Consider the following 27,790-nt stretch of genomic DNA (forward strand, 5'->3'; position numbering starts at 1 on the left):
GCTGGAAGTCTTCTGGAGCGTCGGTCTCGGGGTGTCACATGCAGGCCTTGTTCAACCTGGTGTAGTATATGCACATGCGGCAGTTGTTGTTCTTCTTCAGGACGAGGACTGGGTTGTATAGCCACTCAGGGTGAAACACTTCCATGATGAAGCCGACCGCGAATAGCTTGGCGACGTCTTCACCAATGATTCTTCTCTGCTATTCTGAAAAGCAACGTAAGGGTTGATGGACAGTCTTGGCGTCCTTGCAGACGTGTAGTTTGTGCTCGGTGTACTTCCTTGGAATTCCCGGCATGTCCTTTAGGGTCGATGCAAAAATATCCTGATTCTCACAGAGGAAGCCGAGGAGCTCACCTTCCTATTTGTTGTCGAGGCAGGCGCCTACGACAATGTACTTGCTGCAACTCGGCTCATCTGGGTTCAGCTTGACCTTCTTGGTCTCCTTGGATGGCTAGAATGAGGCCTCGCTAGCCGGCTCCTTGGCTGAAGCCGACACGGCTGGTGTCTCGATGGCCAACGCGACGATCCGGTCGAGCTGGCGCCACTCCTCAGCTATGACCGGCGACTCAGCCAGTTTGGTGCCGGCTTGAGCGCACTCCAGGAACTTGCGGTAGTCACCAATGATAGTCATAAGGCCCTTGGGACCCGATAGCTTCATCTTTAGGTAGGCATAGTGGGGGACCACCATGAACTTGGAAAGCGCATGCCGGACTAGCAGCGTGTGGTACACACTGGACAGGTCCACCAATTCGAACTAGATTGGCTCACACCGGAAGTGATCGCTTGTGCCGAAGAGGACGTCAAGCGGGACCCGGCCGATGCAGGAGCAGGAGACACCCGGCACGATGCCGTGAAAGCCCGTCCGGGATGGCTCTAGATCCTTGGCCTTGACGCTGAGCTTCGTCATTGTGTCGCGGTAGAGGATGTTCATGCTGCTGCCCCCATCGATGAGAACCCGCAAAAACTTCTAGGTGCGCCGGTTGCGACTATTGTGGTGTCGAGGACGAGGCCATAGCCACCCGGGTTCGGCATGACGGCCGGGTGGTCCTCCCGGGTCTAGCTGACCGGGCGCTCCGCCCATTGCATGTATCCCGACTTGGCCGGAATAACGGTGTTCACCTCCTGTCGGAACAGGCGCTCGCTATGCTCGCTACAGAATGGCTTGGACCTCATGGACGCCCTCGCAGCTATTTTGGAGCTTGATCCAGCATGCGAGGTACTCGCGGCCAGTTTCCGCCGGCCCCTGTACGCACATGGCGAGCTGACTAGGGCGGCCGGGACGCTTGTAGGTACCAGTGAAGTTGCGGATGAAGGCCTGCTCAAAGTCGACCCACGCGTTGATGCTGCCAGCTGACAGGCTGTTCAACCACGTGCGGGCCGAACCCTGGAGCATGAGTGGTGCATAGCACATGGCAAGACGGCGATTGCCGCCGGCGATGCCGATGGAGGTGGTGTAGTCGATGAGCTAGTCCTCCGGCTTGACGATGCCATTGTACTTGGGGGTGTCGCGGGGCAGCGTGAAACCTTTGTGAAAAGGCTCATCCCGGATGCGTGGGCCAAAACAGGCCGGCCCAACATCATTGTCTTCCTCCAGCTCGAAGGAGAGGGCGAGCTGGTCAAGGCGGTGGTGAGCGTCGGCGTCGTCGATGGCGCGCGGGCCCAACCGGCTTGCGATGGGACCACGGGACACTGTATTGGCCGAAGCCAAGTTGCCGCGTCGGTCGGATGTAGGAGGAGGGTCTTGTAGGAACTGGCCTACGGCGGGCGGCTCGTTGCCCAGGCTGTCTCCAACCGTCATGGCGCGGCAGCCCCGGGTTCACATCTGGCCGGATTGAGCTTCGTTGGGGCGCGGGAAAGATGTTGTGTTCTTCTGCTCGCGCTTGGGGTCTTTGGAGCGGTGTGAGACTGATCCCACCGGATGGTCGAGGCGGTCCTGCTGCGCGTTTGCGGTGCTGAGGAGCTCGTTCACGCGCTACTGGCGCTCCTGTAGCTCTTCACCTTGCAACTGCTCCAGGACAACAGCGGTCGCCTTCGCAGCGCTCATGTTCTTGACCGGGGTGTCGTAGACGGTTGGGACCACACCGAGGGTGCGGCTGATGGCGCCGTCACGGGCTCGCACTTTGGCGACCCGGCTCGGCTCGGCGGCAGTTGGCGTGAAGCCGTACGTGGCGTCGTGCTTCCGCTTGACGGACTCCAGCCGACACTGCATAGCTGCAAGCATCGCAGCCTTGTCCAGCTGGCACTTGCGGCTTTTCTCGAGTCGAGCCGGGACGTCCGCGGTGTTGGTGGCGTTGTCGTCGGTGCCGATACGGACGCTGAGGTTCTGCATCCTGGCTCGCAGTGGGTCGGGCACGTCGGTGCGCTTCGCCGCGGCCTTGGAGGTGGTGGCCTTCTTCGCGGTGCTATACAAAGTGGAGCCGGTGTCGGTGGCGAACACCTCCATACGGACGCAGAGATCCGCCACCCCGGCGGAAATGTCGTCCCTGAGGGGGACGGACGAGTCGGAGATGCGCAGCACGACGAAGGAGACGGTGAGGGCGTCGATGCAGCACGCGATGCACTGACTGGAATTGATGATGGGCCCCGTCTGGAACATTTCTCCAGCCGGGACCTCGAGTTGCCCCATGGTGGGTGCCAACTGTCGTGGTGGGCGCACGGCAGATGCCAAAGGATGGCTAAAGAGAGGGACAGGCTTGAGGGCACCAGTGGGCTCCAGAGGCGAGGTTGGCATGAGCGAGCAAGGGACGCAAGACATACCCCGGTTCACGGCTCTCCGGAGAGATAATACCCCTAGTCCTATCGAGAGTGGTTTATATGTGGAGTATACAGAGTTGCTCCTAGAGCTCTTTGGGGGAGGAAGGAAGACAGACCAAAGCTTAGGCTGCTCCTTCTCCTTGTGGATGTGTGTATTCTACTGATGGTCGACCCTTTGCACGAGGGCTCCCTAGGGGTTTTATAGGTCAACCCCCTAGGGTTACAATGGTAAAGGTATAAGTTCATGGGGCAGGGATGTCAGCGTCTAGGAAGACGGAGCTGGGACCCGTTGGGTACTAGGATTTACCGGGTTATCCGGGCGCGGGCGCAGTGCGCCAGGGGGCACTATTCTCCGTCTTGCTGTGCGTCACGGAGTTGTTGGGCTATAGTGGCGCACCGCCTAGTCGCCACCGGCTTGCATCTGTAGGATGAGGGAGGCATTGTAGCCATGCCGGCCCTGGTCAGCGAAGCAGGTGGGCCATTGTATCCACGCTCCTGCCGGTCAGCAGGGTTGGTGGGCCATTGTAGCCATCTCATCCCCTGTATGGGGACTTGTTCCGTTGTACACCTTGGATGGGACGGGAGCTGACCCGTGGCCGGGTTGAGGAAGACGCCATGAGGGCACTGACTTATTGGAAAAGCCTTGGTTTGTTGGGTTTGGCCGGCATGCGCCAGCAGGCCTGGCCCTGTTGAAGTCTTGGCCGAGTGGAGGGACTTGGCTGGGTTGAGAGACTTGGTTGGGTTGCGGAACCCGGCCTAGTGCGAGCCAGATTAAGGGGCGATGCCGGCCCCAATGTTTTTGAAAAGGATCCAGGTTACGTTTCCTGCTAGGGGTTCATCCCCCCGACAATGAGGGAGAAGCGGATTCAGCAAAAGTGAAATGATAGTTGCTTTGTCCCTCCAACTTTTTTTTGAGCATCACTTTGTCCTCCAACTTAACTGCGGGAAAGGTGCAACTTTGTGATTTGACACCTCATTGCTCATTACTACTACGGTGCGAAGATTGAGGTGCCTCCCCGCGGCTGCTCTGCACTGTTATTTGGGTATGGCACATGGAACCAGTTGCTTGATCTCCCACATGTCGGTGAAAGGGACTGGAACATTTTATGAAAGTGAGCGCTCCATTCTCACAACGGAGGAGTACACAACACGGCGGCCGAGTGAACTGTTACTTGTACTGTAGTACTACTATAGTTTTGTTGTTTTGCACGATCCATCGATACAAACTCGATTAAACAGGCGGGGGTAGAATTTTTCCCGTGCGGTAGGCAGGATAGTTTGGCATAGTCAGTTTGACATAGAGAGCGAGAGAAAGATGTGAAATTCTTGAATGTGTAATCGGCCTTTGTCTGTGTGTGTGTGTGTGTGTAGTCTGACCTTTCATATCACTAGATGATACTAGCCATACATTTCAACGCAATTTTAATGTGTCCAAACTGAATAATTGAAGTAACAATATGAGATGTACTAAAACTAAAAACACATATGATTTATTGTGTTAGAGTGTAGTAGTGCTGTATTGCAAAGTTGTTAGACATAACATGCGAGAACGTGTAGAGATATACTTTTGGAGGGCCTACAGAGAGAAATTGGGCATAAAGTGGATTCAAATATTTGTATTCATCTTCATGTCATTTTTAACTCATATTAGAGTTTGTACGGTAGACGTGAATGCTTGTTCGCTCTTATGAAACTAGTAAAACAATAATCGGGTGGCGTGCACCAATTTGGGCACTGGGACGTTGGCCAACTCGGCTCCACGGAGAGAGCGAGAGAAGAGATAAATACACTGGCAATCAGTGTATTTAAAGAGAAAATCATAATACGATCACCAGACTTCAGAATACGCTCATTATAGTCACTATATATGTTTTGCGGTGATTATACGGTCACTTGCTCACCGTTCAGCTTTGGATTGCACTCTGTTGATCGGCCAACTAGTCTGCGTGGCACTATGTTGACTGGTTAAATTGGCCACATTCCTTGTGGGTCCCAAATGTTAGTTCGTAGAGGAAAACAGTAAGATAAACACAAATTTATGCATGCGTGACAAGACTCGAACCTATGCGTGGAACCACCTGGCTGTGTATGTGTCAGTTAGGTCCTGATGTGTGCGCATGCACATGTAGGCTAATCACTAGAGCATGAGCATGTGTGTCTTTCGTGTGGTATGTGCATGCATGTGTGCGTGTGTGCGTGTGAGTGTTGCATGCGTGTGTGTGTGCATGTGAATGTTGCGTGCCTGTGTGTGTACGTGTGAGTTTTGCATGCATGGAATTCATGTGCTTGCGTGCGTGTGTGTATAATCACCACACTAGCTCATGTGTATTAAAAGAGATGGCTCAGCATACCAATATAAGGCCACCTTGTCCGCTGTGCCTGCAGACTGCGAATACCCACCATCCAATACATTTTTATCACTTGTTTTCATTCTTATACCCGCCGATAGGTGGGCCCTATGGTAGTGAGATGATGTGTGCTAATGATGCAAAACCGGATGCACCACATGGAGCCTTAACTGGTCAACTAGTCATGTCTTCAACAAATACAGAGTTGTACGGTGTGCCCATGACTGTATAATAACCACACAACGTAAATGGCGACCGTAATGAGTGGATTCTGAAGTCCAATGAACGTGTCGTGCTTTCGCTTCAAATACAATGATCTTCGGTGTATATATCGCGCGAGAGAGATGAAACATGTGTGAATGTGTTGGGGCATACTTTTAGAGGGCCTAGAGATAATTTGTGCGTGTACGTGAAAGCGTCGTACAGGGGGGTGCGATGGGGAGAGATGCTCTTCATTTCTCTTTATTATGACTAAATTTATATATAGTATAAAAATATAAAAATTTAGAATGCAGAATAAATATCATTGGGTGCACCATGCATTGCAAATTAACTTTCATATCCATATAATTTTGTAATGTTGTATATATGTAGATTTTCTAAAGTAAGTTTTTGGCCACACTTTGTGTGGTTTTTATTCAAAAGGAATGTTATATGTGAAGTAAAAGTGAAGAGAGGGTTGTTTAGATCAATGGGGTACATGATAAGATGTAACATGTGTGAATGTGTAGTTGACGTATTTGGCAGGGCCTAGAGAGGGTATGCGTACGTATTCGAGAGAAGCATGGATAGAGGGGAAGACGCGGGGCGCAGGGGCGACGCGAGTTCTAGAGAGACACGAATAGGATGTCTCGGCAAGAGATGCCCTTGAGTGTGTCCATGCAAGGGGGAGGGGATAGAGGCATGAGGAGAAATAGTTTGTGCGGTGTGTGTGTGTTGGTATGTGTGGGTGTGATAAGATAACGGGACCAGGGGTAGAGGGGGTGTGTCACTGCATGAGGTTCGGTGGGACGAGGTGAGGCCCTTGGGTCGATTGCATCCTACGACTCATTGGTTGGCCCGTGACGCATTTCAGGAGACCCATGGAGGACTAGTCGTACAAGACAAAGATACCATAGATGTGAAGGACTCTGTGTCCGCTAACAAAGCGGGCTAGGATTTGTAACCCTATGTCCCCAAACTAAGGTAACCCCTTGTATCTGGTATTACCATTCATCCAACCCATCTTTAAGGGGCATCCTACATAATGCTCTGTTGGAATCATATTCGTCTATTAGGAAGAGAGATGGACAGAACGCATGCGAGACGGGCCTAAAGATAATGTGTGTGTGGGAGACACACAGGCAGGTCTATGTATCTAGAAAGGGTTGGTGGGGATTGTGCGTGCGTATGCGTGAGAGAGTAAGAGTGCTTGTGACAAAGGTTAGTGCAAACAGTCGTAAATGGTTGCAAGAGAGAGGGAGAGTGATATCGAGAGCATGTGTGCGAGAAATACACCTCGAGAGAGAGTGTGTGAGAGACCCCCGATGGATATACACCATGTGCGTGTATGTGTGTTAGAGAAAGTTAGCTCGTGTGTGAGGAGTGGCCTATGGAGAGTGAATCTACACGCAAAAGACTGATGTACACATTTATTAAAAATATAAATTGTATCCAAATATTTGGATGGGATCATGATATTTGCAATTCACGTAAGGAACGGTCATTGATCCATCAAACATCCATATTCTATCGAATTTGAGCATGTCTATGTTATTATTCGACATAATTGATCCATAGAGTCGGTATTTTGAAGTCCACACAATGCATCGCTTTAGCAATTCGAATATAAACGTGAGTACAATTTATTTTGTGTGTGTAAATCATATTATACATATAAAAGTTACACGATGAACATTCTAAATAGCTAGCTAGGAACTAGCATACATTTGAATTCAATTTAAGGTGGTTTAAAAAAATTAGAATTCAACATGAAGTCCATTCAATTATTTGAGTTCGAGATCATGGCATTTGTAAATCATACCTGAATTATGGGGGCATCAATCTTTTCTCTGCTTTTGTACATAATAGCATATATAGCCGTGTACAAAATATATTCAAATTTACCTCCCCCATTCCAAAATAATCATAGTTATAGGATTTTCAAGAGTCAAATTTTCAAAAATAAGCGTATAATTTAATGAGGTTTTTAAACATACAAGGTCAAATTTAACGTTGGCTATTTAGGTTAATCCTCAAAGTTCAAGAGCTAAACATGAATGCTTCTGTTTCAAAATTTCGAACAAAGCACCAAAAGAGCCTCTACTCACCCGAAACCGCGTGAGACCAATGTTTGCTAGAAGAAAAGTACTTTTCTAACTCTCACCCGTGAAACCTACAGGCATGACATCCAAAGATCTAAACAAGGGTAGGTATGTAACTTCTTTAGACGCCATGCCACCGCCTCGGAAAAATATTTATACAACATGGCCGCCTAAACACACATGTGCTCGGACGAAATCTCTCCGGCCCACTATTTGGGACACCTGGGATTACCGTCCTACCCTGACCCACAGTAGGTCTGAAATTTAAGAGGGGGGCTGATAAGCACATTTCATATACATAATTTGATGCTCAAATATACCACTAATTGAGATATATCCATCCATTCTTGCTACGAATTGTTGAATATTCGAATGGTAATCATAAAAGAGAATGTTGACTAGTGAATTGTTTATTTTGCAAAAAAGTGCGCAAAGGCACTATAAACTTCAAGATTTAGACGAATTGGCTACTGAGAAGAGAGAAGGGTAGGAAAGAAGTGAAGAAAGGGATTTGAGCGACAAGAATTGAATTAATCAAGGGGGAAAGCCAAAGTTGGAGGGATCATCTTGTGAAGAAAGAAGAGAAGTAGAAGGGCTAAATCATAAGCGCATGTATAATGGTGCTCCCCGTGAAACCCTTCCCCCGCGCCGCCACCCGCGAGGCGGCCGGGGAGGGCGAACAGATCCCCCCGCCGTCGGCCTTCCCTCCTCCTCCCTCCTCCCTCGCCACCGCCAGGGGCGCGGCCGGGCAAAGCCTGACCGGCACCGGCGGCGGGGCGTCTTCTTCCTCCTCCTCCGCACGAGATGGGGCTGCGCAGGCTCCTCCTTCGTGTGCAGACGCGGTGCGGGGGTAAGGCACCGCGGCGTGGCAGCACGCGGCCTCCTGGCGGCGCGTGGTGTTGCGTGGCCGGCTGCACGGTGGAGCGCGCCTCGCCGCGGTGGCTGGATCCGCCCGGCAGGCGACGCGGGCTGCGGGTGGCATGAGCGGCAGCTGGGGTCTGACTCCAGGCTGCTGGCAGCTGCGCTGGATCCTCTCCGTCGCGGGCGTGCGGCGGTGGTGCAGTTCGGCCGATGGCGGTCCGGCGACCTGGTGGTGGTGGCCGGCGATGCGCGTGGTGGTGGTGCTTCCACTTGGAGGCTCTCTGTGCGGGGAGGCAGGGGAGCGGCTTGGACAGGGGCAGCGGCGTCGACGATGTGCCGGCTGCAGCGCAAAGGCGGGAACTTTACGGGCCTTGGAGATCCTGGCCGGGCCTGTGCGGCCACATGCTTGGTATGTTCCTGCTATTGCGTCCGGTCAGCTACCGTCTTCGATGGTGGAGGTGGGGCCCTCCCGCGTTCCGACGGTGTTGCTGCCCTAGTCCCGGCTCCTCTTATTCTTTGTGCGGACCATGCTTCACGGTACCGGGGTGAGACGGCGTATGAAGCTTCCTGTCCGGGTTGGCGTAGGGTGAGGGTACGTTTGGTGGCGAGCTCTGGAGTGCCTGAGGTGGAGGTTGGGATCGGGAGAAATCCCTATTGGCTTGGCCGACAGCGACGCGGTGGCGCTTATGGGTACCGCCGGACCTTCCTGGAGGGCGTCGGCGCTACCCTTCCGCTCTCCTCACAGCGTATCGGGGGAAACCCTTGGCAGCAGCATCATCATCGTCGCGTCCCTTCTTGGAGGTGCTGATTGGTGGCGATGCTTCGGAGGCTCGGAGCTTGATGGGTGATCTCCGGTGGGTGCAGTGGCCACGAGGCTTCTTCTTCATTTTTGTCGATCCGCCATTGTTGGCATTTGTTTCTCTTGTATTTTCTCTTTCTTTTCTTTTGGGCGTTACTGTGATGCTTCCCCCACAACACTTATCGTTGGATGTATCGGTTGGTTGCTTTGTATACAAAGCGGGGAAAAACTCTTTTTCGGTACCTAGGATAAATGATGAGGTAGAGGAGAGAGAACTCATAAGAAAAGGCTTGTCTTCTCTTATTTAAGAGAAGACAAGAGATGATCTTTTTAGCACAATTTGTCTCACCACCTTTTTATGAATGATTAGTTATTGAAGATAAGGCTAAGAGATAACCCATTATAGACATTGTTTTTTATCATCTCTAAATTACATGCAAGATTTAAGATAAGGTTGTCTAATCAACCATTGTACATGCCCTAAATATGCAGATCAGAGGGGACAGAATGCCTAGGCGCTAGAGGGATTTCTTTGGGCCAGGCACATCTCTCCGTCTCATCTCTTCCCCACCTCCTTCTCCACCTTCGGTTGCCGCCACGGCCAGGACGGCGTGGCGGCGCGCCATCCAGCCACCACTCCAGCGCCATCGTCCATCACCCAGCGATAAGCACCACCACACCACAGCACCACCGCCCAACGGTGTCTCCCGCCTACTCACGCACCCCACCAGACATAGGAGTCGCGGGCGTCTGATCCCCCACGCGCCTCCACGTGCTGCTGCTGTGCTGCACGTTTTCCTCCCTTGCCTCGCTGCTGCTCCTCTTCCTATTTTTTAGGACACAACTTCAGCGCCGTAAAGGCATCTGCCTTTGGGTCCCTAACATGTGGGCCAGCCACCTGCTGGGCCCACATGTCATAGTCACAAAGGCAGGTGCCGTAAGGCACCGAAGCATAGTCCTCTTTTCTAACTCTGCCCGCCGCTGCTCTTTCTCTCAAACCTCCCTTGCTGAGGCTTCTTCTCTCTACTTCTATAATCTCTATTTCTGCTCCTCTCCCCTCACAACGCTGCTGCTCCTCCTTCCCTCGTCCCTACTACTGCTCTCTCAACCTCCTGCTGCTGCTCTTCTACAAGTCCCCACGCTGCTCCTATTCCCTTTCCTTACTGTTGTTCCTTCCCGAAGAAAACAACCTGCTGCTATTCTGCACTTGTTGCTGTTCTGAACTCTGAGCGCCCCTACTGATGCTCCTTCTCTGAACCTCACTCCTGTACCTATCCTCTGTTGCTTCTCTTCTCCTCGCTAAAACTCTGCTACTGTTCGTCTCAGAGCCCATGTCTGCTGTTCTTCTTCTTCACCAAACCTAGCCTGCTCCTGTTCTCTCTCTCTCTCTCTCTCTCTCTCTCTCTCTCTCTGTGTGTGTGTGTGTGTGTGTGTGTGTGTGTGTGATTCATCAAATATATTGTTGTGTGACGATGATATTTGTTCATTTCGAAGACATGTGTTGTTCTTACATATTTTGTTAATTAGAGATAGTTTGTACTGTTGCATTGTGACACCTATTCCATATGTATGAGAACTAGTTAAATATATTAATTATGTACTGCACTTGCTACTGATTAGTGTCCAGTTTACTGTAGACTGTTGCTCAAGTACCTGTGTTATATACATATGTGTGTGTTGGATGTGAAATAATTATATTCTGCCATATAATCTTGCTTCTTCCATTTTTTGCATATCAATAGTTATACGTGTTCATGCCCTGTTGCTTCCCCTTGTATTATTGTTATATTTTCTCATGCAAATAACAAGAAAATGCCAAAAAGACAATGATGATAATCTGAAACTCCCTGTGCTAGTTTGTTATTTTCTTTGTCAATGATTTTGCGGAAGTGTCTTAGATAGTTTGGTTTTATTTTCTGCTTTCATCACCCAATATCACATTACCTAGCTTTAGCCGAGCATAGCCATTGTTCGCCTAGTCCTTGCGGAGAACATGACAATCGCAGTTTGGGCGTAAAACCCCGCTGTATTTACAATCAGTTAGGGGCAAAGTTTGTACTTTGCCTAAATTTCAAACAAGCGTGTCCTAGACCAAAACGTGGTTCCCCCTTAGCTCCCCCCCCCTCGCCCATGTACGATTCCCCATTCATACTCCATGGGCGCCAAAACTACCTCTCAACCAGCCGCGAAAACCCAGCGTCCTCCGTCCTCCACCCCATCTCACCCATCAACCACCGCCCTCCTCCATCATGCCGGAGCCGATACCCTGACATCGTCGTCCACCACAACCGCAACGCCCTCCATGGCTAGTAGTTGAAGTCGAGGCCGAGCTGCCTCCAGGACGCCACCGTCGTCCTGCGCCTCATGGCTGCCACTCCAACATCGCCACCGTCCACCGCATCAAAGCTATTCCCACTACGTCGTCGTTCGCCGCCTCAGATATGCTTCCCCTCTGCCGACAGACGGCCACCACAACATAGTCAACAACTTGGTCATGGGTTCGTCCAAGGCTCCACCGTCCTCCATTACACCGGGTCCCCTGGTAAAACAAAGAAGATCGCCGCGAAATCAGGAGGACACAACACTAGCAAACCAGAACGGGTACTCCTCTTCCCTTATTCGTGCAAACCTTACGTGTCTGCTTGCACGGTATTCATCCCACAGAAGACACTAGTTGACATCTTTTTACTACACCTTCTTCGTGATACTAGATGTTCCTAGTAACTCGCGATGCACAAGGTTTCTCCTCATATACTATTTCACCTTATGTAGAAGTCTGTCGCCCCCTAGATTTCAATTCTTGGTCAGTTGATTCCCAATTATAGGAAGCACCACCCGCGGAGGCGCTAGTCCGCCTGTTCGCGGGTTGAAGCAGCGCCTCGGTGTTTATATTAGGGGTGTGTGGGGCGCAGGAGCTGCTGGCGTCCGATCTGGAGGTAGATGGCCGGGGGCGGTGCCAAGAACGGCGGTGGTGTGAGGCCGAGGGGAGGGCGGGGCGACGGAGGCAGGAGTCTTTGCTGGCGGTTCGACAAAGATCGTCAACAGTGACTGGCGGGAGGTAGATGAAGGCCATCTGCCCGTTCCTTGTAGATCGGACTGTTCAAAAAAATATCGACCGACCTATTTATTTTTAGCTGACTATTATTTTGATAGGACCACATGTGGTAGTGTGCTGGAGGAGTACCTGCATTTCCCAGCCATCCTGATGCTCATATTACAAAATCCTAGAATTTAATTTTGTGTGCCATGCATGTTGTACAACTATCATTTGTCTCCTGTCATTTTTGTTCAGCCACCTGCTATCACTACAAAAAAACACTTTTGTGATGATACATGTTTGTCACAGTAGGTCACATTTTCTGTCATGCATGTACATCCATGACGATTTTATGACATAATCAAGATAGTCATACCTGTGATGTCGCAGAAGTGTTCCATGACAATACCAAAATTATCATCACGGAAGTGTCCACTTCGATGATGATAAACCGTGCATCATATACATGCTTCCGTCAAGGGTAACCGACACGTGGCATCCACCATAACGGGTCGCCGTTAAGCTATCAGGTTCCGTTTTGGATCCGATAACCCGTTAACCACACGGACCAATGGGGATTTTCCACTTGTAAAATTCTGATTCGCCTTAGTATCCACGTGTCAGCTCTGTGTTCGGACAGGCGTCATCCAACGAGTAGATGGGACTCGCATATGGTACGTCAACATGTGGCTTGGCCCAACAGTGGCCCATTTTGGTTAAAAGGTTGGGCCTATCAGAATAAGCGGGCCAGCCGATTAGTGGCCTACTTGAGTCAGGCCCATTCACAAGCACGAAACATACGAGTTACACAGAATCGGCCCTTCAAAGGCCCATTCTAGATTTCACAATTTCTAGCCCATCGTCGTTCTAGCCTATTAATGGCCCGCTACGTCTTTGGGCCCAATTACGGATCGACCTTCTTTTGGCCTATTAGCAACCCATTATAGATATGGACCAATATGCCACCGATACATATTTCGGCCTATTCTTGGCCCATTCTGTAGTTGGGCCAACTTCTAGCCCGTTTTGACTTTCGGCCTTTCCTCGGCCCATTCTGTAAATGGGCCAATTCCTAGCCCATTTTGTCTTTCGGCGTGTTAACGGCCCGCACAAGGTTGGGCCTTTGACGGTGCCACCTGATTTTGGGTCCATTAGCGGCCCATGTTCCATAGGGCATAATTTCAGCCCGACGTGACTTTCAACTTGTTAAAAGCCTAGTTTGTAAATTGGGCCTCTTCTAGCCCAAAACACTTTTAGCCTATTACTGGCCCATCAAGTAAAAGGGCCGAGACAAAATTGACATTTATTTCGGCCTGCTAGAGGCCCTCGTGCCATTTCCATTTATACGGTCCTATCGATCTTTCGGCCTGTTAATGGCCTGCTAAGAGCCGTTGTTATGGTGGGCCACATTGATTGTGATCCACTAAATATTAAGTTGACCAGCCCAATTAAGGCCCGCTTTGACTAGACATGTTTGTTCGTTTGGATGACGTCGAGGTAATGTTTGGGCGTGTTGGCCCCTGTTTGAAGGATATAGCATATACAAAGAATTATCCTACTCTATACTATCGCCTCTAAAAAACATACACTATACAATAAAGAGACTAAGGCATAGAAACAAAGAATAATCCTACACTACACAATAAAGAAATTATAGCAGATTATACCCATTGTGCATTATAGTTCGGCACCAGTGATAATAAAGCATACACAAACAAAAATTACATACACTGGGCAAATAAAGCTCATATATCATGGACATGCATCAACAAAACTTACCATTTGAACTATAATCTCTTCAGAAAATAGGATTGGCCGGATTCAGATAGCACAAATTTCAGTCTGCGAAATCTCCAATTCCTTTGTGGCTACCTCAGTGTCTTGTTTCATTTTTTGACTCCTACATCTAATACCAGCAACTCCAATCTCAACATGTTGATTACATGTTGAGAATCATGTACACGTTGTCTTGCCACCTCTAGTTGCTGCTCAGAGAACAACAACACATTCCAATTCCAATCCATAATCATTTGGTAACAGCCATGCCGCACTGCTCTTACATCTTTGTGTTGATGTCACTTCATCCTCAAATATTTCTGTAAGTACACATGACTAGGGTCAAAATATAGTTACAACAGTGAAGCGAGCAAGACAGACTATTTGGTACATGGCAAAACAGGACTAACAATAATATTACACGTCATGAAGCATAAGCAGGTGATATTTTAAAAATTATAAAAATGGTAGTCTGTGCAGCCCACATACAGAAGTCTCTCTTAGCTCACAAGAGGAGCATGATGTTGGGGCCAAATCCAAAACACAGACATGTTACAAATTGAGACCACACATAGCTACTGAACATTAATATATATATATATATATATATATATACATATATATATATCTTGCGTATAAGTAAGCAAGCAGTTGACCATTTTGTAGCTCAATTAAAGTCTTAGGGAGCATAATGAACAGCAGATGGATTCATACAAACTTACTACAGCAAGCAAAACTATGCAATCATTAGCCTTGTATAAACTAGATTGTGAGCCTCATGCAGTAATAGTTGGTTAATAGACTTCAAAGCTTCAGACACACTTCGCCAGAGTAATTAAATGATAAGGCCTTTAATTATGTCAACTAATAGTTATACAAGTACCCAACGTCAGGCATCATTGTTTGCGCATCTCATTAACTCAGGACAAATAAAGCAATTGAAAAGAGCAATTTATATGCCTGAAACAAACAAGCAATTGAACTATTGAGTTGGCAGCATGCATACATGCATGCCTCAATAACATCCATGGCCTAGCTACTTTTAATATATAAAGGAACAAGTAATGTAATATTGTTTGCCCCCTATGAAGTATCTCGACTAGTATGTAATCAAGATCCTAGTAATGATAGGGAGGCTAATGATGTGAATATGTGTTTGGTTATGACATTTATGACATCGACAACTCTACCATAGCAGGAAGCAGTTTCACACTGTTCACTACTATAAGATGTTTTAGATATTTAAAAGTAGACTAAATCCATAATGAGTGAACAGACACATTAAAATGTGTTTACATACATCTGATTTACAAAAAAGTTAGAACATCGTATAGTATTGAGCTGAGGGAGTTTTAGTCAATGGCCCAACGACTGAGTTACAGGTGAAGCACCCTACGCAAGCACAATATTAGACAAATAGGATGTCTTCGTAATTGTACTACAGAGACTTACCATAACTAGTTGAACATGCTCAACACTGCTCCTCCTTCTCTTGCAAGGCTCCTTCTAACAACTTATACTTGGAAATCGTCAATCTTATCTTCATTGCACCCCCTCTGCAAGGTTATAGAAACTAGTTATTGGTCTCCTTGGAAGATAAATATGCGTACTCTCCAGTACGTGAACAACACAAAAGGATGAGTTTATAAAAAAACAACACCACATAATGAAACATCCCACATCTCTTGCACACAATGAAATGAGCATTTACTATGTGTACGCTGTGTAAAAACTAGGCATACCTTCGAACTGGATCTCTAGGTACTCTTGGAGAGCCTGCTTTACTGTATAGCCAAACCATTATGTCACCTATGAGTTATACAAGCCCCTACTACAGCAGCCCTTAGTGTTTAAATCATTGACAAGCTCTGTTAGGTCAAGAACATTAAGTAATTAAAGCAAACAATCCTAGTATGACTGCGTGATACAAACAAGCAATTGAACAGATGTGTGACCAAATCTTGCACAACACTGGAATTCCTACATGCCACCTATGATTTTGTGTAACGTACTACCTCTGTTCTTAAATATATGTCTTTGTAGAGATTCCAGTATGGACCACATACATATGTATATAGATGCATTTTTGAGTCTAGATTCACTCATTTTGCTCTGTATGTAGTCTATAGTGGAATCTCTAGAAAGACTTATATTTAGGAACGGAGGGAGTATCATGTATGACATCCACATCTCTAATTTAGCAGCCACTAGTGGAAATCATTGTCTGCACAAAGGGATTACTTGTCGAAAATCCTACCAAAGCATGCTGGCAGGCACACAACAACACAAGAGAGAGAGACGCACTTACAAGATCATAGCAATGTCCCAGTCCAGGATCTTGGTTGGCCAACCTGTTAGATCTAGAAGAAACATCGTCCTTGTAGTCATGAGTGTTGTGTCAATTTTTGGGATTTTTTGGGGTTCGCTTGGACATTTTTATACATTAACAGAGTTTTCTATGCATTCATGTGCATAATTCAAACTTGATCTACACGCACATGCTCTGATGCATATAAATTAGTTGAAAATTCAAATTTGTGCCATTGGTATCGAATTAAGGGATCCGCAAACCCTTGAGAGGTTCGAACTCTGGGGTGCGTACGGAGATCTCAACCTACCCAACCTGCCTACTCACGATCCTCCTAAGCCTAGCGCGTCAAGCTCAAAGAGACAAAGAGACACAACAGTTTATCTTGGTTCGAGCCACCTTGCGGTGTAATACCCGACTCGCCTCAGAGGGTTGAGGATGAACTAGTACAGTAGATGAACTGGCCAAGGAGGTGAGGTGTTCTTGAGCTCAAGGGAGCTGGTGTGGTGTGAGCTAGTTAAACTTGTCTCCTCTCTCCCCTCTATGGTGGTGGCTAGTCCTATTTATAGTGGCCTTGGTCCTCTTCCCAAATGTTGGCGGGAAGGGATCCCACAACTGCCGGATTTTAAAGGGGACAAGTAGTATAGCTTATCTTGACAAAAGTAGTCTTCGCCTGCGAAAAGCCTTTGGTCATGATGCTGCGGTGGGCTCATTGATGACCTCCGTCCTGCTGTCCTTGCGGTCTTGGTCTCGTTGAACCAGAATGGAAACCTTTGGCTGATACCTTGGGACGCCTGTGGCTTGCCTTCCTTGCACCAAAGAGGAAACCTGTGCTATGCTCGCCTGGCCTTGGTCGTCATGGCTCACGTCAGCTGAGCCGCATGAGGTGAACCTTGCAGGGAACTCTCCTCCCCTCGGGAGCCAGCCTGAGGAGGCTGATCCCCTCGGGGGTCTTGGCATCGTCCGCCTGGCGAGGCTTGGCCCCTCGCGAGGGTCTTGTGTTGTTGATGCTGAAGCCGCGCCGTACCAGGCCCTTGATGGAGCCACGCGGTGGGTGCAGGTAGGCAGGGCTGGATACCCCCAAATCCAGGATGCTGACAGTAGCTCCTGGGCCCAAGGCGCGCTCGGACTTGGCTTCCAGGCGAAGCCAAAGGGCAAGTGCGGAGCACCTCGGGCCCTAACCACCTGTGGCCTTGAGGACACGTGGCAATTGATGGGACGTGGGCGACTCCACTTCCCCACGCTGCCTCGACAACTATTTCCATGTGACAAAAGGGCTGCCCTCCGCCGCTAGGCTTTCATTGCCTCTTCTTTGTCTTGCTCCAGATCCCCTTCTCCCAGCAGCGGAAGAATTCACTAGATCTGCCGATTCCCCCCTGCCCAAATCTCTTGCTCAATGGCCGCTGAGAAGACCACGGCCTCCGCCTGGTACGAGCCGCCGCTGCTTGCGCCCTGCGTGGCCGGGGAGAAGCTCCAGACCGCGCTCCTTCTGACGGCGAGCGAGGACAACGAGTGGAAGGCAACGGCGCTCCGGTTCGCCACCGCCGCACCGGAGCCTGCTAATAGCACTTTCTTCCCCTTATTCCCGCACAATGTTTACTCGGGGCTGGTGCCCCCATTCTCCCGCTTCTTCTACAAGGTTCTTCACCACTACGGCCTCCACGCGCTCGACATTCATGCCAACTCCATCCTCCTCCTGTCCATCTTCTCCTTCAACTGTGAGGCATTTGTGGGGGTGATGCCCTCCATCGCGCTCCGCCACTTCTTCTTTCTTCGCATGGCCGGCGAGAATTCGGTTGGGTGCATTGGCTTCATTGCAGCGCGGGGTGGTAACACAATCTCCCGTGTCGAGAAAAAGGTAGAGGATGCCGTGAAGAGTTGGGTTCTGATGGATGCCAAGTGCTCCCAGAGCTCGTTGGTCATGCCGACCGAACTCCCCGTCTCCGAGAAGGGGTGGTATTCTGAGAAGATCACCAACCCTTCCCTGACGCCGTTGGTGAAGAAGATGGAGAAGGACCTGAGGAGCGAGAGGCTGACTGGGGCCATGTTCATCAAGGAGTTCTTGAGGTAGCGCACAGCACCGCTCCAAGACCACACCCAGTCGCTGAGCACGCACCTCAGGACACCAAGTCCTCACCGTATTCTCCTTGAACTAAGGTCACACAGACCTCGTCCAATCACTCGTGGTAAGTCTTCAGGCGACTTCCAAACCTTCACAGACTTCGGTCACTCGGCGATCCACAATTCCTCTTGGATGCTCTAGACCATGATGCCTAACCATCTGGAAGAAGCACAATCTTCAAAGGTAACAAGCGTCGGATCCACGCAGGATCAATCTCTTCAGTGATGCTCAATCACTTTGGGTTTGTAGGTGTTTGGCTTTGGGTTTTTCCTCACTCGATGATTTTCGCTCAAAGTCCTCGAAGGATGGGTTGCTCTCAAATGACAAGTGTCAGTTTCCCTCGGAGTAGCCAACCAGCTAGTGGTTGTAGGGGGCGGCTATTTATAGCCTAGGGAGCAGCCCGGCATGATAAGACATAAATGCCCTTTGATGATATGACCGTTAGGTGGATAAGATATTTTGGGACAGCTGGCGCGCAGCACAACAACGGTCGGAATTTTGACTCTCAAATTCCTCAGGGCTATCATGTTCCTCACTGTGTAGGCAATCCACATTGCTGAATTACTAACTCCTCAATCAGAACAAATTCCTCAGCGACCAGAAGAACTTCGTCTCTGTCATTGAAGAAATTGACTGAACTGTATGAAATTTCCAATGGCTTCACTGGAAGGTATTGGTAGGTGTAGGATATTGAGTTGAGCATCACTTGGAAATTTTTCCTTAGTATTTCCTCGACCCCCTTTAACAGTACGGTGTATCCTATGACTCAAGAAAAAAAAACTATGAAAACGAAAGTCTTAAAGCTTCATATTCCTTGCATGAATGTCAAGTCTTCGCGGACACACCAATTTCTTCACTTTCAAAGTCTTCATGAAAGTCTTCAGGAATACCAAAATCTTCAGTCGAAGATATTCATTTTTAGGGGTCGACTTTCTCTGTAAATATCAAACTCCTCATAGACTTATAGACCTGTGTACACTCATAAACACATTAGTCCCTTAACCTATAAGTCTTCAACACACCAAAATCACTAAGGGGCACAAGATGCACTTACAATCTCCCCCTTTTTGGTGATTGATGACAATATAGGTTAAGTTTTCAACGGGGATAAACATATGGAGTGTAAGTACTGATATTGAGGAATTTGATTGCAAGATATAGAAGAACTCCCCCTGAAGATGTGCATAGTGAGGAATTTGCTTTTGAAGCAATGCACACTTGAAGAGTTGAATCATGGAGATCTCCCCCTATATCTTGTAATTCATACATGCATTTGACATATAGTATGAAGAATTTGAAATGCATGATGAAATATGGTGCCTGAAGAAATTCAGCATGCGTGCAATAATATTAACGAGGAACAAGCATGCAGAATAACGCATCAAAAGTATGAGAGCACAGTGCATCAAAAGTATCAGAGCACCATCGGTTTTAAGATTACAAGTCGATCCAATAAAAGTTTCAGAAGAGCGAGAGTTGTAACTTAGCAAAAAAACGCCCATATAATAGACCTGCTTGAAGACTAACTCAGATTTCTCCCCCTTTGTCATTGAATGACCAAAAGGATCGAAACTGAGGACTAACGCCCCTGAAGAATATCAAGTTGATGGAGGAGCGTCAGCGTTGTTTGGGTCGGTTGTGGTAGTAGGGCCTGCCGCAGTGTCGTCCAAGTCTTCATTTTCATCAGTGTCGCGCGATGAACAATAGGAGCTGGCCACCAAGGAAGGAACCTTGACCTTCTTGAATTTCTTCGGTGGAGGTGCAGACCAGTCAAATTCTTCCTTGAGACCCGTTCTCTTCAGATGTTCTGCGCTGTAGACATGAGATAAAACAACCCAGGTACGGTTGAAGGTTTCATGGAGGTAGTAGTGGTTTTTCTTCACTGCATTGTGTGTGGAGGTCATGTTGTGAAGAATTGAACCAAACTGACGCTTGACCCATTTATGATTGCGATCAACTTTCTGATGAAGACTGAGGAGTAACTCATGATCAGTCATCACCATGGGTGCTGTGGCTTGAGGAATTTGCTTGGCAGAGGTGTTGGCGGCAGAGTCATGTGTGGCAGAGTCATCATCGATGGAGTAGGATGCAACCTTGCGAAATTGACCATCCAATGGACGAATGCCTTCATTTATCACATCAGTTGCCTTGCCCTTGTCATCAACTGAGGAAAATGTCCGCTTGAGGACTTCAATTGGAGGCAAGTAGCTGCCGTGGTTCAGAGTATCAGCCTTGTAATTGAGTGAAGACCTTGTCCTGATGAACCTCATAATACATGATGCATAAGGCTTCAGCTCAAATGGTGACATAGCTATATTCGCCAGAGTCCTCATGAAGAAATCATGGAAGTTTATGGGAACGCCATGAATGATATTGAAAATCATATTCTTCATGATGCCAATGACTTCTTCATCATTTGAGTCGTGGCCTTTGATAGGACTCATTGTCTTCGTCAGAATGCGATAGACAGTCCGAGGCACATACAGTAATTCCTTGACGACGAATTTGCTTCGTGGGGCCTGCCCTGGCTTCAAAGGCTTCATCAGCACTTGCATGTAATGATTTGTGAGCTTAGGTTCACTGTAGACGCAACAAGCACCATCAAGGGGAGGACTGAGTAGGAGGGCACGAAGCAATTCATTTGCTGGTGCCTTGTAGTAAGTATTTTCTGATATCCAGTCCAGCACCCATGAGTTCACATCTTCAGAATTTCCTGTGATGTGCAGCGTTACATAGAATTAAAGAATGAGTTCTTCATTCCAATCACAGATGTCAGTGCATAAATTCAGCAATCCAGCATCGTGAAGAACACTGAGGACTGGCTCGAAGCCTGGTAGAGGTTCCATGTCCACGTGAGGAATGTGTGTATGATCGAAGACTTTGTCTTTGTCGAATAGCACAAAGGAATAGAAATTGGCTTGACTAGCAGTCCAGAAACGCCTCTTCCTTATGCGAGCAGAATCATAGGGATTGTAGTCAGTGAAGAACACATGCTCATTGAAGAAATCTTCAGCCTTGAACTTTTGCTTCTTTGAGAATGGATCCTTTGGCTTGTGCAGAGGAGTGTCAGTGAGTTGCATCACAACCTAAGGAATCGCAATCTCCGGGTCTTCAGGATGAGGAATTTCTAATTCCTCTTCAGTGGTAGTCTGCGTGTTCAAAGGATCAGCAGCAGCAGTTTCTTCAGCACTAGTGGCTGGAATTTCTTCATGCATAGACAATGTAGGATGAGTTTCTTCAGAGCCGATTTGAATGGTTGGTGCAGGGGACTGAGGTATTTGTTGTATTAGGGTGAAGAGTGGAGAATTGGGATGCTGACTTTCCCAGAAGTCATCATTCATCACATGCATAGTGCATCCAATATCCACGTCTTCATCTTCAATTTCTTCAACACCAGCCTCTTCAGCTGTGAACTGAGGCATTGGCGAGGAAGCAACATGCGTAGAAGGGATCGCATCCACTTCAATTTCTTCATCAATCTGCTTTGACGAAGCAGCATAATGATTTTCTTCATCACATATGCTAGGGATCACATATTCTTCACCAAAAGGAACAAGGTCCTTTTATGGCAGGGTGGAAATTGGAACAACATCAATTGGATTTTAGAGTGAGCTGGTCATAGGCTTCATTTTCTTCGGAGCTGAAGAATCTGAAGTAGATGATGCTTTCCTTTTCTTCACTGCAGCTCTCTCTGCAGCCTTGGTCTTCCTCACATCTGATGCAAATGAAAGGGTAGGAGTTAGTGTAGGCATAGGAGGAGCTGAGGAATCTATTTGAATTTCCTCAGGCGCAACTGATGCAGTTGCCCTGACTTCTTCATTTTCTTCAGGCGCACCACTAGTGGATGCCCTCGCAATGTCTTTAGCGGCTGGAATGGAGTCATCAGCCCTAGAACTAGCATTTTCATCAGCAGCCTGAAAGTCATCAGCGGTGCTGGCATGTTCTTCAGTTTGCTGAGTGGAGGCTTCAGCTTGAGGAATTTCTTGTTGCGATGGGGCTGCAACATTGTAGAACTTCTCAGTCAGTTTAATGAACCTGACTTTGGCTCCTTGCCAATCAACATAATAAGCATTGAAATCATCGCTGAGGGCTTTGATTTCAGACTGGATCCTGAGGAGTTCATCAGTGGTCATTTTGACAACGTTTTTCCTCAGGAACTTCTCTTTCCTGAACTGAGCCTTCTTGATTTGTCTAGCCTTCTCAAATTTCCATTTCTCTTCAGTGATGAAATGGGTCAGCATGTGACTTTGGCCAGGAGTCAAATGAAAATCAGGCATAGGCGTGTTTGGGTCCTTGTGCCAGAGATCTATGTAGTCGAGGATCGCCTTTGGATCCAAAAGCAGTGGCACATTTGTGCCTTTGGCTCTAGTGGCCCTTTCTTGCCTGTCTCTGATGATTTCTGAAGTTCATCATCATTAGCTTCATCGTCAGATGGCACTTGGCAGGCAACCTATTTCTTCTTCAGATTTGGCCGAGGACCTCGACCAGCTGTTGCCTTTGTCTTCAGTAGAGTGGGGCCTGATGAACAGTTTGGTGCAGCTGAGGAACTCGCTGAGACACCAGAGGGAATAGAGATGCCTGTGGTCCTTTGGCACGTGGCCAGATGTACAGGTGTTGAGGACTTTGCCGGAGCAACTGAGGACTTTGGGGGAGGAGTTGAGGACTTTGGAGGAGCAGGAGGAGCATGAGGAACTGGCCGTGAGGGCTTTGAAGAATTTGGCCGTGAGGGCATTGCTGAGGAACTTGGCCGTGAGGGCATAGTTGGTGAAGCACTTGGCTTGTGAGCGGGCTTCTTTGCCATTGATTTTCTAGGCCTGATAGAGGCCTCAGTGGCAGCAGCAGTAGCAGAGTCTTCATTGAATTTCCTCACTGCTTCTTTGTCTTGTCTTGCCAACTTGGCTTGGCGTTTGGCCCATTCTTTAGGGAAATCCTCACCACGCTTGATGCTGGTGGGGTCAGCTTCTTGGCCAGGTGCCAATGGAGCTCTTGGGCATGGAGGACTTAGAGCGAATTTCTTCATATACTTTGGAGTTACATATCTGTACTCCCTCCATTCTCTTGCCCATCTCCTTTCAATCCTTTGTATGCGCACCTTGTGCTGATTTTTGTTCTCCTTTCCGAACTTAGCCTCATCAGGTGTGCAATAGTCAGCATACATGTCCTCAGGTATTTCAAACGCAGTCATGACCTCAGGCCTCTTTCCTCCTTTCTCTGGTTTCTTACCGTCTGCCATATTCTTCAGTTGAGGGATTTGAACAATCGAATTATCTGAAGAAGTATGCAACTTTTCTTCGAGGAACGCTGCAAATGAGTTAAGTTGATGAGAACCTAGTGATTCAGCAGCGGACATGAGTACCTGTGAACAGAGTATAGTTGCAAGGAATTTGAAGAGGTCATATGCGTTCTCAGAAGGTTTTCAAAAAGAACAAGTTTGAGGAATTTGACCAGATGAGTCACGAAGAATTTCACTAAGCGTTCTTTGTCTTAGGTTCCAGAGTTGTATAGATTGAGGATCCACACAATTGAGGAATCTTGAAGATAAATGATGCTTAGAGAAACGAATCAAGAGCAGATGACTAGTGAGGTGTTTTGTGTGTGATGATTTGAAGAATAAAACACCTTTGAATATATTGTTGAGAAAATTTGAATCAAAGAGGGCAGTAAAAGTAACTTTTAATTACCCTGATGAAGAACACGACGGACTGAGAAGTGTAGATTTGAAGCTCGTCAGTTCAGATCTTCCATGCCCTAACTTGGTGGAGGAAGACAGCTACGGCGGCGGCGAAGTGAAGATTTCCGTGGCCGGCGCGATTACGACGGCGACGAGGTCGAGGCAGTGAAGCTCTTCCTCACCGGCGACGATGGAGTAGCGGCGGCGCTAGGGTTTGAGAAGCTCGAGTGAGAGAGAGAGAGAGCGGTCGAGCGGAGTAAAGGAAGTGAGGAAGGGGTGAGGGCGTATTTATAGTCGTAGTGAAAAACTGTTCGCCCGAAGATTTAGGACGAACGTGCCCCTGACCCTTCTCATTCGCTTGACATGTGTCACCCACGTACTGAAAGGTGGAGATCATGTTAGATCGTGGGTGAATAGATAAGTCTATCGTGGGATACGGGACGGTTTGAGCAGCAAAACTGAAAATTTGGATAAGATTAGTTTTAAAGTTCCGTTCGCAATTTCTTCAGCTGACAAGGACACAATGAAGATTTTAAATGAGTTTCAAATAGAACGCACATGAAGAATTTGTGAATAGATTGGGTTGAGAATAGCATAGAGGGGGAAGGGTCCGATCACATTCACTTAGCAGAAAATGCAACTTGAGGAAATAGCCATAAGTGAATGCTGTAGAGGACATAAACCCATATATATATATAGCCAATGAAGAAAAACGATGGAAATAGTGAAGATTTTGTAAAGTTGAAGAATTTAAAAAAACTGAAGAATTTCAAAAATAAAGATTTTCAACTTTGGTGGTGGCGTGACCCACCGTATAAGAATGATGATTTCAGACCCCCCGTACAATTGTCGTAGGGTTCTGAGAATCAAATTCTTCATTAATTTCTTCACACTTAGAGTGTTATTCTTCATTGATTGAATAAAAACGTTTCTTCATGTGTTGCACATCTAAGTCATCAATTTTGCATAAGTGTTAGGATGAGTGTCGTTTTTCAAAGAACATTCGAAGACTCTAAGATATTTAGCTCACACCGCAACTTGATAAATCTCTTCTCATCCAAGGGCTTTGTGAAGATATTGGCTAGCTGATGTTCAGTCTTCACATGATCAATAAAGATGTCGCCCTTCAACACATGATCGCGAAGAAAATGATGACGAACCTGAATGTGCTTTGTCTTCGAGTGCTGAACTGGGTTGTGAGCAATCTTGATGGCACTCTCATTGTCACAGTAGAGAGGCACATTCTTCACGTTGATGCCGTAGTCCTTGAGAGTTTGCTTCATCCACAGCAATTGAGCACAACAAGAACCAACATCAATGTACTCAGCTTCCGCGGTAGATAGTGATACGTAGTTCTGTTTCTTCGAGGACCAACAGACCAAAGATCGTCCGAGGAAATGACAAGTACCAGATGTTGACTTGCGGTCCACACGATCACCAGCATAGTCAGAGTCAGAATATCCAATGAGATCAAAAGTAGAGCCCTTGGGGTACCATAGTCCTAGTGTTGGTGTGTGAGCTAGATATCGAAGAATATGCTTCACAGCCTTATGGTGTGATTCCTTTGGTGTAGCTTGAAATCGGGCACACATGCAAACACTAAGCATTATATCTGGCCTAGATGCACATAAGTACAATAAAGAACCAATCATGGAGCGGTATACCTTGTGATCAAAGTCAATACCATTTTCATCAGTGCATAGACGGCCATTTGTGGGCATAGGAATTTTGACTCCTTTGCAATCTTGCATGCCGAATTTCCTCAGAACATCCTTGAGGTATTTCTCCTGAGATATGAATATGCCATTGTGCTGTTGACGAATTTGAAGACCTAAGAAGAATTTCAACTCTCCCATCATAGACATTTGATATTCTTCACTCATCATATAGGAAAATCCATCACTATAACGTTGGTCAGTACAACCAAAGATAATATCATCAAAGTATATTTGGCACACAAACAGTTCACCATCATAAGATTTAGTAAAGAGAGTAGGGTCGAGTGAACCGGGTGTGAAGCCATTCTTCAGGAAGAATTCCTTCAAAGTATCATACCACGCCCGAGGGGCCTGCTTGAGGCCATAGAGGGCCTTGTTGAGTCTGAAGACTTTGTCAGGATTCTTTGGATCTTCAAAACCTGGGGGTTGAGCAACATATACTTCTTCCTCAAGCTTACCATTGAGGAATGCACTTTTCACATCCATTTGATATAAATTGATATTATGATGGTTAGCATAAGCAAGTAATATGCGAATAGCCTCAAGTCTAGCAATAGGTGCAAAAGTTTCATCGAAATCAATTACTTCAACCTGTGTGTAGCCTTGAGCTACAAGTCGTGCCTTATTCCTCACCACAAGGCCATTTTCATCTTGCTTGTTGCGGTAGATCCACTTTGTGCCAATGATATTATGCTTGCGAGGATCTGGACTTTTGACCAGTTCCCAGACATTGTTGAGCTCGAACTAATGTAATTCTTCTTGCATGGCCTAAATCCACTCAGGCTCTAGAAATGCTTCATCTACCTTAGTGGGCTCTATGATGCAGACAAAAGCATAGTGCCCACAAAAGTTAGATAAATGTGAAGCTTTTGAGCGGGTGAGAGGACCTGGTGCTTCAATGTCATCGATGATCTTTTCAACTTGCACTTCTTTTGCAACACGAGGATGAGCTGGTTGTCGTCGAAGAATTTGATCCGCATTTTCTTCAGCACCATTTTTTTCAGCATTTTCCTCAGGTGCATTAGCTCGACGATATTCGTGTTCTGGAATGAATTCTTCAGTAGATTCTTCGGTAGGAATGACATCCTCAGTAGCCTTGAACTTGATAGAATCCTCAGGTGCTGGTTCATCTATCACAGAAGGTAGGTGCTCTCTTTGCGAGCCATTAGTTTCATCGAACCGCACATCTACAGTTTCAACAACCTTGTGAAGAGCGTTGTTGAAGACTCTGTAGGTGTGTGAGTCCTTTCCGTAACCAAGCATAAAACCTTCATGTGCTTTCGGTGCGAATTTAGCATTGTGATGAGGATCCCTAACCCAACATTTAGCACCGAAGACTTTGAAATAACTCACATTGGGTTTCTTGTCAGTGAGGAGTTCATAGGCAGTCTTCTTGAAGAATTTGTGAAGATATACTCTATTGATGATGTGGCACGCGGTATCAATTGCATCAATCCAAAAACGATGAGGCGTTTTGTATTCATCAAGCATAGTGCGAGCCATCTCAACTAGAGTTCTGTTCTTGCGCTCCATGACGCCATTTTGCTGAGGAGTATAAGGAGCAGATAACTCATGAGTAATACCAAGTTCATCAAGATAGTCATTAAGACCGAAATTCTTGAACTCAGTTCCATTGTCACTCCTGATGTGCTTGATCTTCACACCAAAGTTGGTTGAAGCTCTCGAGGAAAATCGTTTGAAGACTTCCTGCACTTCATGTTTGTAAGTGACAATGTGTACCCATGTGTAACGAGAGTAATCATCAACAATAACAAAGCCATATAGAGATGCATCATTAGTGACTGCTGAGTAATGATTAGGACCAAAGAGGTCCATGTGAAGCAATTCGAATGGACGAGTAGTGGTCATGATAGTCTTCGCTGGATGCTTGGCCTTGGTCATTTTTCCAGCTTCACAGGCACCACACAAGTGATCCTTGAGGAATTTGACATTCACAATGCCAATGACATGCTTCTTCTTCGCAAGCGTGTGCAAATTACTCATGCCTGCGTGACCAAGTCGTCGATGCCATAGCCAGCCTTCTGAAGCTTTTGCCAGTAAGCACACGGCTGGTTGTGGTCCTGTAGAGAAAT

Source organism: Triticum dicoccoides, chromosome 3B (assembly GCF_002162155.2).
Source record: "Triticum dicoccoides isolate Atlit2015 ecotype Zavitan chromosome 3B, WEW_v2.0, whole genome shotgun sequence".
Lineage (NCBI taxonomy): Eukaryota > Viridiplantae > Streptophyta > Magnoliopsida > Poales > Poaceae > Triticum > Triticum dicoccoides.